At 49.9% G+C, this 13,906-nt stretch overlaps 2 long non-coding RNA genes across 2 annotated transcripts; both read left to right on the top strand.

The window, feature by feature from the left end:
• Positions 1–3,625: 3,625 nt before the first annotated feature.
• On the top strand, positions 3,626–4,447 carry LOC129419800 (uncharacterized). Its single transcript, XR_012360457.1, has 2 exons — positions 3,626–4,007; positions 4,117–4,447. It is a non-coding gene; the product is annotated as an uncharacterized lncRNA (long non-coding RNA).
• Positions 4,448–11,403: 6,956 nt separating this feature from the next.
• Positions 11,404–11,941, top strand: LOC141353365 (uncharacterized). The gene is made up of 2 exons (XR_012360456.1): positions 11,404–11,501; positions 11,611–11,941. It is a non-coding gene; the product is annotated as an uncharacterized lncRNA (long non-coding RNA).
• Positions 11,942–13,906: the final 1,965 nt, after the last annotated feature.

Here is a 13,906-nt window from a genome sequence, read left to right as displayed (position 1 = left end):
AATGTTTGTGACTAACCCTCCTTGTGAAGGGTGTCAATGATTGTCTAGTGAACCAAACTTTGAGACCATTTTGAAGCCTCAAGAAACCTTTGCAGATGATGGCGTGTCACCATATTCTAATTTGTTGAAATGGTGGGTTTTTGTTAAATGTGAGCCAAAATCATCACACTTAAGAGAAAAAAACTTAATTTAAGTTGAATTACTGAAATAAATGAACTTTTCCACGACATTCTCATTTATTGAGATGCACCTGTAACAGTGCTTATATACAACTATGTGAAACATTCAAAATCCACTTTAAGGTTAAGCAAGACCATCTTCAAAGCGTTTTTTCACAGATGAAGGAGTTTCATTATTTAAGATTTCCACAGGTCAAGTGTCTGTCATTAATGGATAGTTGCAGAAACACATTCGAGTGGTGCGATGTTTTCAGATCTCATCTTGTATTTAGGGTACTTGTGGTTGTATGGTTGTAAACCACACAAATGAAGACTTATGCACAGTCACACAGGGTAAGACCTTTATAATCCCCAACATTCACAACAACATCTTCAGAGAGACATGCAGAGAATATAACACTTTATTTTCATAATGCTTCATCTGTGGAACACATTTCACATCTTTTGCGCGCTCAAGTTTGTTATTTCAAATGTTTTTCCAGGCGTGTCCGCACCGCATTGAGTTAAAAACATTTCAACTTTCTAGAATGCCGCAAGCGCACCGCAGGTAATGTGATAAGAATCAACAGACGGTTGTGTTATCCACACGGATTTAGACGCGAAATGTGAACTGCCCATTAAAGGATTACTCCACTTTCATGAAAAAATTTATCCCGATAATTTACTCACCCCCATGTCATCCAAGATGTTGATGTCTTCCTTTTGTCAATTGAGAAGAAATTAAGATTTTTCTCCATATAGTGGATTTTTTTGGACCTCAACAGTTTACAGTTTTAATGCAGCTCCAATGAACTCTAAACGAACCCAACCAAGACATTAAGGGTCTTATCTAGCAAAATCATCCTCATTTTCGCCAAAACTTCTCGTCCTGCACTAGCCGTGTGAGGCGCCAGCGCGACCTTACATATTACGTTATCCTGTTGAAATGTCACAGGTTAAAGGAATAGTCTGCTCATTTTCAGTATTGAAATATGTTATTGCCTTGGCTGGGAGTTGTTGGTGCATCCCTCTGTCATCTGTGTGCGTGCGCGTGGGCGCTGGGGCGCGCTGTGACGCTTCGATAGCATTTAGCTTAGCCCCATTCATTCAATTGTACCATTTAGAGATAAAGTTAGAAGTGACCAAACACATCAGCGTTTTTCCTGTTTGGGACGAGTAGTTATACGAGCAAATTTGGTGGTACAAAATAAAACGTAGCGCTTTTCTAAGCGGATTTAAAAGAGGAACTGTATTTTATGGTGTGGTGGCACTTTTGGGAGTACTTCGACTCGGCGCAGTAACACCCTCCCTCTCCCATTATGAGAGGGAGAAGGGGAGCGGACTTTTCAGGCGAGTCGAAGTACTCCCAAAAGTGCTATTACGCCGTTTTTTGTCATAAATTTTCAAGTTTATTCTCGACTGACCAAAGAATCATCTTGGATGACATCAGGATGACTAAATTATTAGAATTTTTATGAAAGTGTAGTACTCCTTTAAGTCTGTCTGTGTTTGTGTTTATATGTAAAGAGCACTACTTGTATTGTGATGTAGTTTCATTGATGTTTTCTTTTAACATGTTTGTAGAGTCTTGGCTGATCCTCTCTTTACGGGTGTAAGCGTCTGTGTTAAAAGTCTTTAAATATCAGTAAATATCTGCTGTTGTAGGTTGTCCATCATCCCGGGCTTGTAAGTTTTTCTTTTCATCTATCTCCCCTCCTGATGTTACTCTTCATATCATGTTTGTGTTTTGAGAATGAGATTAAGGCAGATGCTCTGGTTCTTTATTAAGAGATCTCTGATCTCCACAGTCGGCTCTGTGTGCAATGAATATATACACACATTTACACATCAAGCAGAATTAAATAGTGCATCTTTTTTGGCATGCAGTAAAATGTGCTTGCGTGTTCTTGCATGTGCATATGTGTTTGCATGTGTGTGTGTGTGTTTTGTAGTTTTTTTAGAGCCAAAGATGATGTTAAAATATAAAAACATTGAGTTTCCATGCATTTCCTAATATTTATGTCACAGGGTGACGACTTGTCAGGGCGGAACCAAAAATTGAGGAAGTTGGTTCCGCCCGGATGTTTCCGCCCCGACCGGAAAAATGGAAACACCGGACATCCGGCAGCGTTGCGAGGGCTGTAATCAGCGGATTGAGCACAGCTGTGGCTAGTTAACGAGATCGCCGGGTAATTGGATAATGGGAGCGTAAGGAGAAGTACAAAAAGCACGGTTAGATGACAGTTGGAGTTCGGAAGTGTGTGCTGAGGAACGGAGCTGTGCTCAGTGCTAGACGTGGTGGCTGGATATATTTCTCTCTCTTTCCCTCTTCTCTCGTTGCAGTTACGGTGGACCGGCTGGATTTAAGGAACAACCCTATGGGTGAAAAAGGAACTACAGTCCAACTAGTAATTTGAACGGAGAAAAACGAGAAGCGATTTGATCGCACTGCACAACGTACACAAAGGCTATCCGCTGTGAGTATGCCCATGGTGTAGTGTAACTAGCGGAAACTTGCATGTTGTGATTCGTTGGAGTCCTCCAGGAGTAGGAAGGCGGCCCTACCCCTATCAGTAGCGTGGTGGGCGAGCCGCCAGCAGCATATATATTTCATACAGCCACCGCAACGCGACTTTGGTCTGGTCGTTTCTGCCACCGCCTCTACGTTAGCCCCAAGCACAGTGGAAGAGATCGGGCGTTTCCCCTCGTGGTGTTGCACTTGCAGTGTGGTGAGTGAGATTTTACATATTATAAGCTTTTTCACGATAGAGTGGTGCTGTGTATTTGCCGTGGGTTGCCGTGTGTCTTGTCAGAGGAACCCCGCACCATCCATTCTCTCCCTTGGAAGGAGGACGCCGGGGCCAACGACCGTAGACCTTATTGCCATCATACGCGGTGTGCTGTTCAAGAGAGTGAAGAGACGCAGGCCAAGTACTGTGGAGGACTGTGAGTATTATAGTGAAAGCAATTGTGGTGTAAACTTACCTGTGTGTGTGTCATCGCAGAGTCGGAGGCGAACGGGTCCGCTGCCCCCGGGTCCCTACGAAAGGGCGCCCTTATCTGGGATTTGATCAGCCTACGGACAGTGGCGATAAGGCAGCGCTCGACCCGGCGAGGTGGTGTGTGACCTTCGCCCCCCCTGCTGACCTACAGAAGGAACGACCGTGAGTAACATAGTAAAAGCAATTGTGGGATAAGCTTACCTGTGTTTGTATCATCGCAGAGTCGGAGGCGAACGGGTCCGCTACCCCCGTGGTCTCTACGAAAGGGCGCCCCTATCCGGAATTCGATCGGCCCACGGACCGTGGGGATAGGGCGGCGCTCGACCCGGCGAGGTGGTGTGCGGCCTTCGCCCCCCTGCAGACCAATAACAGTGTTTCTGTGTCCTAGCGATCACCTGTGGAGAGAGAAAGGAAAACGAGAGAGAGTCAGTAAAGAGCCGACTGTGAACGTGATACTTACCCCGAGAGCTGTAAGCAGTGGAGCTGGTGAGAACCATTCAAAGACCAATAACAGTGTTTCTGTGTCCTAGCGATCACCTGTGGAGAGAGAAAGGAAAACGAGAGAGAGTCAGTAAAGAGCCGACTGTGAACGTGATACTTGCCCCGAGAGCTGTAAGCAGCGGAGCTGGTGAGAACCATTCAAAGACCAATAACAGTGTTTCTGTGTCCTAGCGACCACCTGTGGAGAGAGAAAGGAAAACGAGAGAGAGTCAGTAAAGAGCCGACGGTGAACGTGATACGTACCCAGAGAGCTGTAAGCAGCGGAGCTGGTGAGAACCATTCAAAGGCCAATAACAGTGTTTCTGTGTCCTAGCGATCACCTGTGGAGAGAGAGAAGAAGACAAGAGTGAGTCATTGAGGGATCGACGGTGAACGTGATACTTTCCCAGGAAGCTGTAAGCAGGGAGCCGGTGAGACCCCTTTCAAAGTCAGTAACAGTGTCTTTGTTGTCCTAGTGGCCGCCTGTGGAAAGAGAAGAAGGCGAGAGTAAGCCATTGGGCACGAACAGTGGAGAAACCCCTAACAGCCACACCAGAAGTTGTCTGCCTCCAGGAAGAGAAGAAGGAGGGCGCCACGGCCAGCAGGGTCCAGGCGGGAGCCTGACGTTGCCTTTTTCCCCCGTTGATGGTGGTTGGCACCCCCGTTTTCCCATCCCTGTCACCCGTGGCTGTAGTCTCCCTGGAGGGAGTAGAAGAAGCCATTAGTTTTAAAATTCCCCTTTCCCCGAAATTTCCCCCCCATCCTTTTAAGTATTTAAGATTTCAATAAAGCTTGTTTTAAATTTTACTTACCTGTTTCCGTGTTTGTCTGGTCATTGGGTCGGCTTTGGGGACCTCCTCGAGGTGGGAGTTGAGAAGGGGCGTGGCTTTAGCCAAACACAGCCAGCCCCTAGTGGTGACAGATTTTGGCGTAGTCGGCAGGGTCCCACCTCGAATTGAGTAACCAAGGTCACCCAATGACTGACAACGCGGGGCCAGCGGCCCCACCCCGTGCCACACCCGTTATCATGGGCAGTCCATGGGTCCAGAGATACGGAGGAGCCGAGTCGGAGGTACGCCTGACCGAATGGAAGGCCCAGCTGGAGTACTTGGCCGACCTGCAGGGCCTTAGTGCCGCCCAGCGGCTTCAATTTGTGTTAAACTCCTTAGAAGGAGAAGCACGGCGAGAAGTACAAGCCGCCCCCGAAGCGACTAGAGCCACCGCCCAGACTGTGTTCCAGTTCCTCACTGAACAATATGGTGACCATACCCCCGTAGCTGTCCTCCGCTCACAATTTTTCAATTGCAAACAAGGCCCCCGACAACCTATTCGAGCTTTTGCCCTCAGGCTGCGGGAGCAGTTCACTCGCCTGCAAGCCCGACGAGACCATGGGCTAGGAGATGGAGAAGCCTTGTTACGCGACCAGTTCCTCCTGGGGATGAAAGAAGGCCCCGTGAGACAAAGTCTGAGGGTCCAGTTCCGGAGGGACCCCGGGCTGACCTTCGAAGATCTAAAGAAGGAGGCGCTAGCCCTGGAGGGGGACGAGGCCGAAGTAACCGAAGCCCCCGTATGTGCAGCCGTAAGTGGAAACACAGCGGCGCCACCTGAACACGCAGACTGGAAACAAGCCCTGCGGGTGGAATTGTTGAAAGATGTCCGAGAGCAGATGTCGGAGCTATCTAAGACCCTCTTGGGGGAACTTCGCCAAAGTAGGGCGCGGGAGGAACCGAGGCCGGCACCCCGAGAGCGAGTCTACTCTGAGAGGGGCCGAGAGCCACCGGGACGCCCGAATCGTTTGAACCGGCCCCGCTTCGAGTGGGATGACCAAGGGCGGCCAATCTGTAATCGGTGTGGAGAACCGGGGCATTACAGTCGCCAGTGTGGGCCTCGCAGGGCATCAGAAGGGGGTTTTTAAGGCGACCGGCCACAGTGGGTCGTGTGGCCGGGACCCCCAGAGAAGGCCCTGGAAGACGCAAGGATGCTAGAGACCAGATGGTTGGACACAGCCCTGTGGCGGAGTTGAAGGTATGTGGCAAGACAATACAGTGCCTAGTAGATACGGGCTCGCAAGTGACATTGTTTGCGGAAAGTCTCTCGCAGGAAGTATTTGGGAAGCAGAGTGCCCAAGGAGGGGAGGCCCCCTGGCTGACGTTGCGGGGCGCCAACGGCCTAGAGATCCCTTATATTGGCTATCGGTTGACGGACTTAGAAGTTCATGGGGTGATAGTTCCCCAAAAAGGAGTGATTATCGTGGAGGACAGATGTCTGGGTGCCCATCGAGCCCTGTTAGGGATGAACGTCCTCTCCGAATGCTGGGAAGAGTTATTTCGGGCTAAGCCCGGCCCTAGGATCCCCCCTGTCGAGAGGCCCCTATGGGAGCAAGTAGTAGCCGACTGTCGTCGGGTCCAGATGACCCAGGTCCGCAGAGGCCGGGAAGAGGTAGGAAGGGTGATGTGTCGATTCGCTCTGTCGATTCCTCCTAGGAGTGAGGCCATGGTGTGGGTGAGAGTAGCCCCCCGAGGAGTTGGCCCCGAAGAATGGGTGTTGGTTGAACCTCACGCCGATTGCCCCCAAGTGGAAGTAGCCCGAGGCCTAGCGGCGGTCCGTCGGGGGAGGGTCCCTGTGAAGGTCCGAAACGACCACCCCTACCCAGTATACTTACACCGACACCAGCGGCTGGCCCGATTAACGGGGGTCGCGCCCCACCAGGTGAGAGAGGAGAGGGACGTTAGGTTCCGTCAGGTGTGCCCCAATGTCATCGAGGTGGCCCTGACCCAGATGGAAGCCCCTCCGAACAACAGAAGGAGGGACGTGCCGAAGCACTTGGCAGGCGAGTCCCTGCAAGGGGAAGAGTTGGAACAGGCGCAGACACAAAGACTCCAAGCCCTCCTTCAGAAATGGCAACATGTATTCGCAAGACACGAGGAAGATTATGGGTGTACGAAAGTGGTAGAACACCATATACCGACTGGAGATGCAGGGCCCAGTAGAGAGAGGTACCGGCCGATCACACCCACCTTGTATGCAGAGGTACGCTCGCTACTGCAGGGCATGCTGGAGCGAGGAGTCGTCCGGGAAAGCAGTAGCCCCTGGGCAGCCCCCATCGTACTTGTGCAGAAAAAGTTAGGAGCTTGGAGGTTTTGCGTGGACTATCGGAAGCTTAACCTGGTGACCAAGAAAGACGCGTTTCCCTTGCCCCGGATTGAAGACTCCCTTGCCGGTCTCACACGATCCGCTTGGTACTCCACCTTGGATCTGGCCAGTGGATATTGGCAGGTGCCAGTGGCCGAGGCCGATAGAGAGAAGACCGCCTTTACGACCCCGTTCGGACTATTCCAGTGGGAACGGATGCCCTTCGGGCTCTGTAACGCTCCGGCCACGTTCCAACGCCTCATGCAGCGCTGTCTTGGAGGTCAGTTAATGGAGTCAGTCTTGGTATATTTGGATGATGTAATTGTGTATTCCCCAGATTTCGATTCACACCTCCGACACCTCGAAGAGGTTTTCCGGGCGTTGGAGAAATATGGGCTGAAGTTACAACCCGACAAGTGCCATCTGTTGCGGCGGAAAGTCCAGTTCCTGGGCCATGTGGTCAGCGCTGCTGGGGTGGCCGTAGACCCTGGGAAGGTCTCCGCGGTGAGAGACTGGAGTGCACCAAAGACTGTGAGGCAAGTGCGGTCATTTCTGGGATTTGTGGGATACTACAGACGGTTTATAAAAGATTTCTCAAAGATTGCCAAACCCCTTAACCAGCTACTGGTCGGCACAGGGCGAAACCGGGGGCGGGGGTCACCCTCTATTGATTGGGACGAGTCCTGTGAAGGGGCATTTCAGAGGTTAAAACAGGAGTTGTTACAGGCTCCTATCTTGGCCTATGCAGACTTTACCCAGCCATTTCTTTTGTATACAGACGCTAGCAACCTGGGGCTGGGAGCAGTCTTGGCCCAACGACAAGCGGGTACGGAACGGGTGATCGCCTACGCAAGCCGAAGCCTTCACCCAGCGGAGAGGAACGACGCGAACTACAGCTCATTCAAGTTGGAGCTGTTGGCCCTGAAATGGGCCCTGACCGAGAAGTTCAAGGACTACCTCTGGGGTGCTAAGGTGACGGTGATTACAGACAATAACCCTCTGGTTCATTTACAGACAGCGAAGTTGGGGGCGGTGGAGCAGCGCTGGGTGGCACAACTTGCCAACTTCAATTACCAACTACAGTATCGGCCCGGTCGGGAACACACGAACGCGGATGTCCTGTCCCGATTGCCAGAGGTGGACGGCCCCGGTGGCTGTGATGGCCACGAAGAGGAAAGCCAGGAGGAAGGCTACCTGATAGGGGTTGTGGAAGCACCAGGAGGCCAGCAGGAGGCGGTACCCGGGAGCTGGGGTTGGGACCCCTGCCGGTGGAAGGAAAGACAGGCCCAGGATCAAGATTTATGGCAGGTGAGGATGTGGGTAGAGCGAGGCCGGCGACCAACGTCGTCCGAGAGGCTGACCCAGACAGAGACGGGGAAGAGACTGCTGGGACAGTGGGACAAGCTGGAGATACAGGAGGGGGTACTTTGCCGAAAAGTAAGTGATCCGAAGCTGGGCGAGGAGGTACGCCAGATCGTGGTGCCCGCCGATCAAACAGCAGCCCTGGTGTCTGCCTACCATGACCAATTGGGACACCAGGGACAAGAACGGACCGTATCACTGCTACGCAGGTTCTTCTATTGGCCGGGACTGGAAGCATCAGTGCGTAGCTTGGTCCAAGCTTGCCCCAGGTGCACGTTATTCAAGTCTCGACGAGAGGCCCGAGCACCGATGATACCCATATGTGCCAAAGCCCCCCTTCACATCATGGCGATGGATTTCCTGACCCTGGGCCGGCCACAGGACCGTTATCCGAACATCTTAGTAATCACCGACCTGTTTACGAAATATGCATGGGCAATCCCCACCCTCGATCAGACGGCAAGTACCACCGCAACGGCTTTATGGCGGCACGTCTTCCAAACATTTGGATGTCCAGAGTTCTTACACTCAGACCAAGGGGCAAACTTCGAATCAAAGGTGATCCGGGAATTATGCCAGCTGTATGGGTGCACGAAGACCCATACGACGTCTTACCACCCTCAAGGAAACGGCTGCTGCGAGAGGTTTAATCAAACCCTGCTGGGGCTCTTAGGGACCTTGGATCAACGCAAGCAGAGTGATTGGGTGAGTGCTCTACCGAACCTCCTACAAGCTTATAACAACAGCATTCATAGCACGACGGGGTATGCCCCCACTTATCTGATGTTCGGTAGGCATGTGCGGATGCCGACGGACCTGGTCCTGGGAGCGGCCGCGAGCCAGGAGGAAGGAAGTGTGACTGAGTGGGTAGGGCGCCACCACCAACGGCTGCACTTTGCCTATGAGCAGGTATCCCAGAAAATACGGGCCACCGGAGAAAAGAACAAGCGGTTGTACGACCGAACAGCCCGGGAAGCCCCCTTGCTGCCAGGAGAGAGAGTCCTGGTACGAGATAACCGGCGGCAAGGCAAAGGAAAGCTGAGCGACCGTTGGGAGGCCATCCCGTACGTAGTCTGTAGGCAGCAGAGACCGGGTCAGCCGGTGTATACCATCCGGCCGGAAGGAGAGGCCGGCCCGGAGCGGGTGGTACACCGAAATATGATTCGCCCTTGTCCAAATTTCCCCGAGGTCACGGAGGAGGTAGTCGCGGAGCCGGCACCGACAGCCCCCTGGATGGGAGGATGGGCTGTAGTACCAGGTTTACCTGTGGTGGCGCCACCCCCAGTCGCCCCTGGAGAGCCCGATCTTGCACCTGAGCCAATTGACCCCCCGGCCGCCCAGAGGCAGCCAGGACCAGCACCAGAGCCAGCCGAACCCCTGGCCGCACAAGGACAACCTGAGGTTGTGCCCGAGCCCGCTGCACCTGACTCCCCTGTAAGACGCTCCCAACGGGAGAACCGCGGCCGGCCCCCTTCCCGCTATGGTGAGTGGACTACTCAAAGGCATTCCAGGGACTGGAATGTATTGGCGGGGGAGGATGTCACAGGGTGACGACTTGTCAGGGCGGAACCAAAAATTGAGGAAGTTGGTTCCGCCCGGATGTTTCCGCCCCGACCGGAAAAATGGAAACACCGGACATCCGGCAGCGTTGCGAGGGCTGTAATCAGCGGATTGAGCACAGCTGTGGCTAGTTAACGAGATCGCCGGGTAATTGGATAATGGGAGCGTAAGGAGAAGTACAAAAAGCACAGTTAGATGACAGTTGCAGTTCGGAAGTGTGTGCTGAGGAACGGAGCTGTGCTCATTGCTAGACGTGGTGGCTGGATATATTTCTCTCTCTTTCCCTCTTCTCTCGTTGCAGTTACGGTGGACCGGCTGGATTTAAGGAACAACCCTATGGGTGAAAAAGGAACTACAGTCCAACTAGTAATTTGAACGGAGAAAAACGAGAAGCGATTTGATCGCACTGCACAACGTACACAAAGGCTATCCGCTGTGAGTATGCCCATGGTGTAGTGTAACTAGCGGAAACTTGCATGTTGTGATTCGTTGGAGTCCTCCAGGAGTAGGAAGGCGGCCCTACCCCTATCAGTAGCGTGGTGGGCGAGCCGCCAGCAGCATATATATTTCATACAGCCACCGCAACGCGACTTTGGTCTGGTCGTTTCTGCCACCGCCTCTACGTTAGCCCCAAGCACAGTGGAAGAGATCGGGCGTTTCCCCTCGTGGTGTTGCACTTGCAGTGTGGTGAGTGAGATTTTACATATTATAAGCTTTTTCACGATAGAGTGGTGCTGTGTATTTGCCGTGGGTTGCCGTGTGTCTTGTCAGAGGAACCCCGCACCATCCATTCTCTCCCTTGGAAGGAGGACGCCGGGGCCAACGACCGTAGACCTTATTGCCATCATACGCGGTGTGCTGTTCAAGAGAGTGAAGAGACGCAGGCCAAGTACTGTGGAGGACTGTGAGTATTATAGTGAAAGCAATTGTGGTGTAAACTTACCTGTGTGTGTGTCATCGCAGAGTCGGAGGCGAACGGGTCCGCTGCCCCCGGGTCCCTACGAAAGGGCGCCCTTATCTGGGATTTGATCAGCCTACGGACAGTGGCGATAAGGCAGCGCTCGACCCGGCGAGGTGGTGTGTGACCTTCGCCCCCCCTGCTGACCTACAGAAGGAACGACCGTGAGTAACATAGTAAAAGCAATTGTGGTATAAGCTTACCTGTGTTTGTATCATCGCAGAGTCGGAGGCGAACGGGTCCGCTACCCCCGTGGTCTCTACGAAAGGGCGCCCCTATCCGGAATTCGATCGGCCCACGGACCGTGGGGATAGGGCGGCGCTCGACCCGGCGAGGTGGTGTGCGGCCTTCGCCCCCCTGCAGACCAATAACAGTGTTTCTGTGTCCTAGCGATCACCTGTGGAGAGAGAAAGGAAAACGAGAGAGAGTCAGTAAAGAGCCGACTGTGAACGTGATACTTACCCAGAGAGCTGTAAGCAGCGGAGCTGGTGAGAACCATTCAAAGACCAATAACAGTGTTTCTGTGTCCTAGCGATCACCTGTGGAGAGAGAAAGGAAAACGAGAGAAAGTCAGTAAAGAGCCGACTGTGAACGTGATACTTGCCCCGAGAGCTGTAAGCAGCGGAGCTGGTGAGAACCATTTAAAGACCAATAACAGTGTTTCTGTGTCCTAGCGACCACCTGTGGAGAGAGAAAGGAAGACGAGAGAGAGTCAGTAAAGAGCCGACTGTGAACGTGATACGTACCCAGAGAGCTGTAAGCAGCGGAGCTGGTGAGAACCATTCAAAGGCCAATAACAGTGTTTCTGTGTCCTAGCGATCACCTGTGGAGAGAGAGAAGAAGACAAGAGTGAGTCATTGAGGAATCGACGGTGAACGTGATACTTTCCCAGGAAGCTGTAAGCAGGGAGCCGGTGAGACCCCTTTCAAAGTCAGTAACAGTGTCTTTGTTGTCCTAGTGGCCGCCTGTGGAAAGAGAAGAAGGCGAGAGTAAGCCATTGGGCACGAACAGTGGAGAAACCCCTAACAGCCACACCAGAAGTTGTCTGCCTCCAGGAAGAGAAGAAGGAGGGCGCCACGGCCAGCAGGGTCCAGGCGGGAGCCTGACGTTGCCTTTTTCCCCCGTTGATGGTGGTTGGCACCCCCGTTTTCCCATCCCTGTCACCCGTGGCTGTAGTCTCCCTGGAGGGAGTAGAAGAAGCCATTAGTTTTAAAATTCCCCTTTCCCCGAAATTTCCCCCCCATCCTTTTAAGTATTTAAGATTTCAATAAAGCTTGTTTTAAATTTTACTTACCTGTTTCCGTGTTTGTCTGGTCATTGGGTCGGCTTTGGGGACCTCCTCGAGGTGGGAGTTGAGAAGGGGCGTGGCTTTAGCCAAACACAGCCAGCCCCTAGTGGTGACATTTACATACATGGATAAATAGACAGAGGAAATAAGAGAGTCTGATTTAAATGAGTAAAGTTTTACTGCCCTCGGACATTTTATTGCATCATATTTGATTTATTGTTTGCCCTGTCCTGACGCTATACACGACTGTGAGAGAACAGATGGTGGACGAGAATAACACGAACACATCTGTGTACATGGAAGAACTCTGACTTCATGAAAATCTACTAAAATGATCATCGTAGCTATTTTAACATTAACTTTAGATAAAACAGTCAAAATGTAATGCTTATTTTTCAACTTTTAAAAGTTCATGCTCTCACACCACCAATATGTTTGAAAAAATTAATTTAGGCAAACTTTTTCAATATTAATTAATATTTAGAGGTTGCTCAAGACCTTTGAAGTTTAACACATTGGCATGTGATCCTTTGTGATACTACTTATGGCAGCAATGGACTTATTTGAGCATGCTCGATGCAATTAAAACTCCTGTTTTAGCTGTGATATGTCTTACAAAGCAAGAAAGCTTAAATGTGAATGAAGCACAATAGACAATATACACTGAGACAATGGCTGAAGCAACACGACGCAAGTCCGCTATATGGTTACTTGGATGAGAAGAGACTGAAATAACTGGAACAAAGTTACCCTCCAAGAAGCAAGTTTTATGTGTGTTGTGCGTTTTTAAAGAAAATACTGCCTTAAAATTTTTGGTTGAATCAACTCGGATTTACAAGTCATTTCAACTTACTATTATTTATCTTGACTAGAGATGAGTTGTTATAACTACAGGTGAGTTGTTATAACTTATAAAATTAAGTTGACTTTTCTCAACTATATTTTATAAGTTGTGACAACTCATCTCAGTTGACATGACTTGTAAATCTGAGTTGATTTAACAAAACATTTAAGGCAGCAAAGTATTTTTTACAGTGCATTTTTTGCAAAAATATGCGATTTCGGAAATATTAAAAGGCTTTGAGCAACCTCTAGTTATTGTAGGAACAATTCAAAATGTTGCAGAGTGTGTTTTTATTGATAAAACATTTATGGGCTGAGAGTTCAACATTAAAAAAATTTACCCATTATAAGGACCACCCTACTACACTTTAAAACATTTGCAGCATTTTTGTCAAATCAACACATATTTTCATGTTACTTTAACTTAAAAAATAAAGTTAAACAATTTCAACTTGAATTTATAAGTTCTGTCAACTTTTTTAAGCCCAAACTTAAAATAGTAGGTTTAATTGACGAGATGCAAAGATTGCAGAGTTCTCTTAACGTTACAGGTTTTATAAAATTATGTTAACTGAACCTTTCTAGAACAGGAAATGTTTTTTTAATCTAACAAGAATATTATTGCTGGAACGAGACATTTTACATTCAGTGAATGAAACACTTCAATTCAGTAGATTTAACTTAAAATTACTTATTTGTTTAACAAGGCAATTTTTAGGGCAGCGAGTTACCATATGTTTTTTAAGTTTTAAGGTAACTTGCCTGGGCTTACAGTATGCATCCAATTTAACTCTGCGGACCCTGTACCAGGTCCAAAATTAATTATTATGACTTAAAGCAACACCAAAGAGTTTTTTTTTACCTTAAAATAACGTTTTCAAAACAGTTTCAGTGGTTCATCCACTCAAAACAGGGTGAACGGCACTTTCACATTCGCTTTGCAGCCCTCTATCGGCCAAAACCGCACTAAAGAAGTTTCCAACCGTCGGGTCGCGGTCCTGTAGTTCGAGTAAAAACTACAAAAACTGGCTTTACGGCAGACCTACAATCCAATCAGAGCCAGCTATTCTGCAGTATTTACGACAGTGGTAATGAACAATTATGCTTCTAACCTGTAGGGGGA

Source organism: Misgurnus anguillicaudatus, chromosome 21 (assembly GCF_027580225.2).
Source record: "Misgurnus anguillicaudatus chromosome 21, ASM2758022v2, whole genome shotgun sequence".
Taxonomy (NCBI): Eukaryota; Metazoa; Chordata; class Actinopteri; order Cypriniformes; family Cobitidae; genus Misgurnus; species Misgurnus anguillicaudatus.
This window is presented reverse-complemented; position numbering and strand designations above follow the sequence as displayed.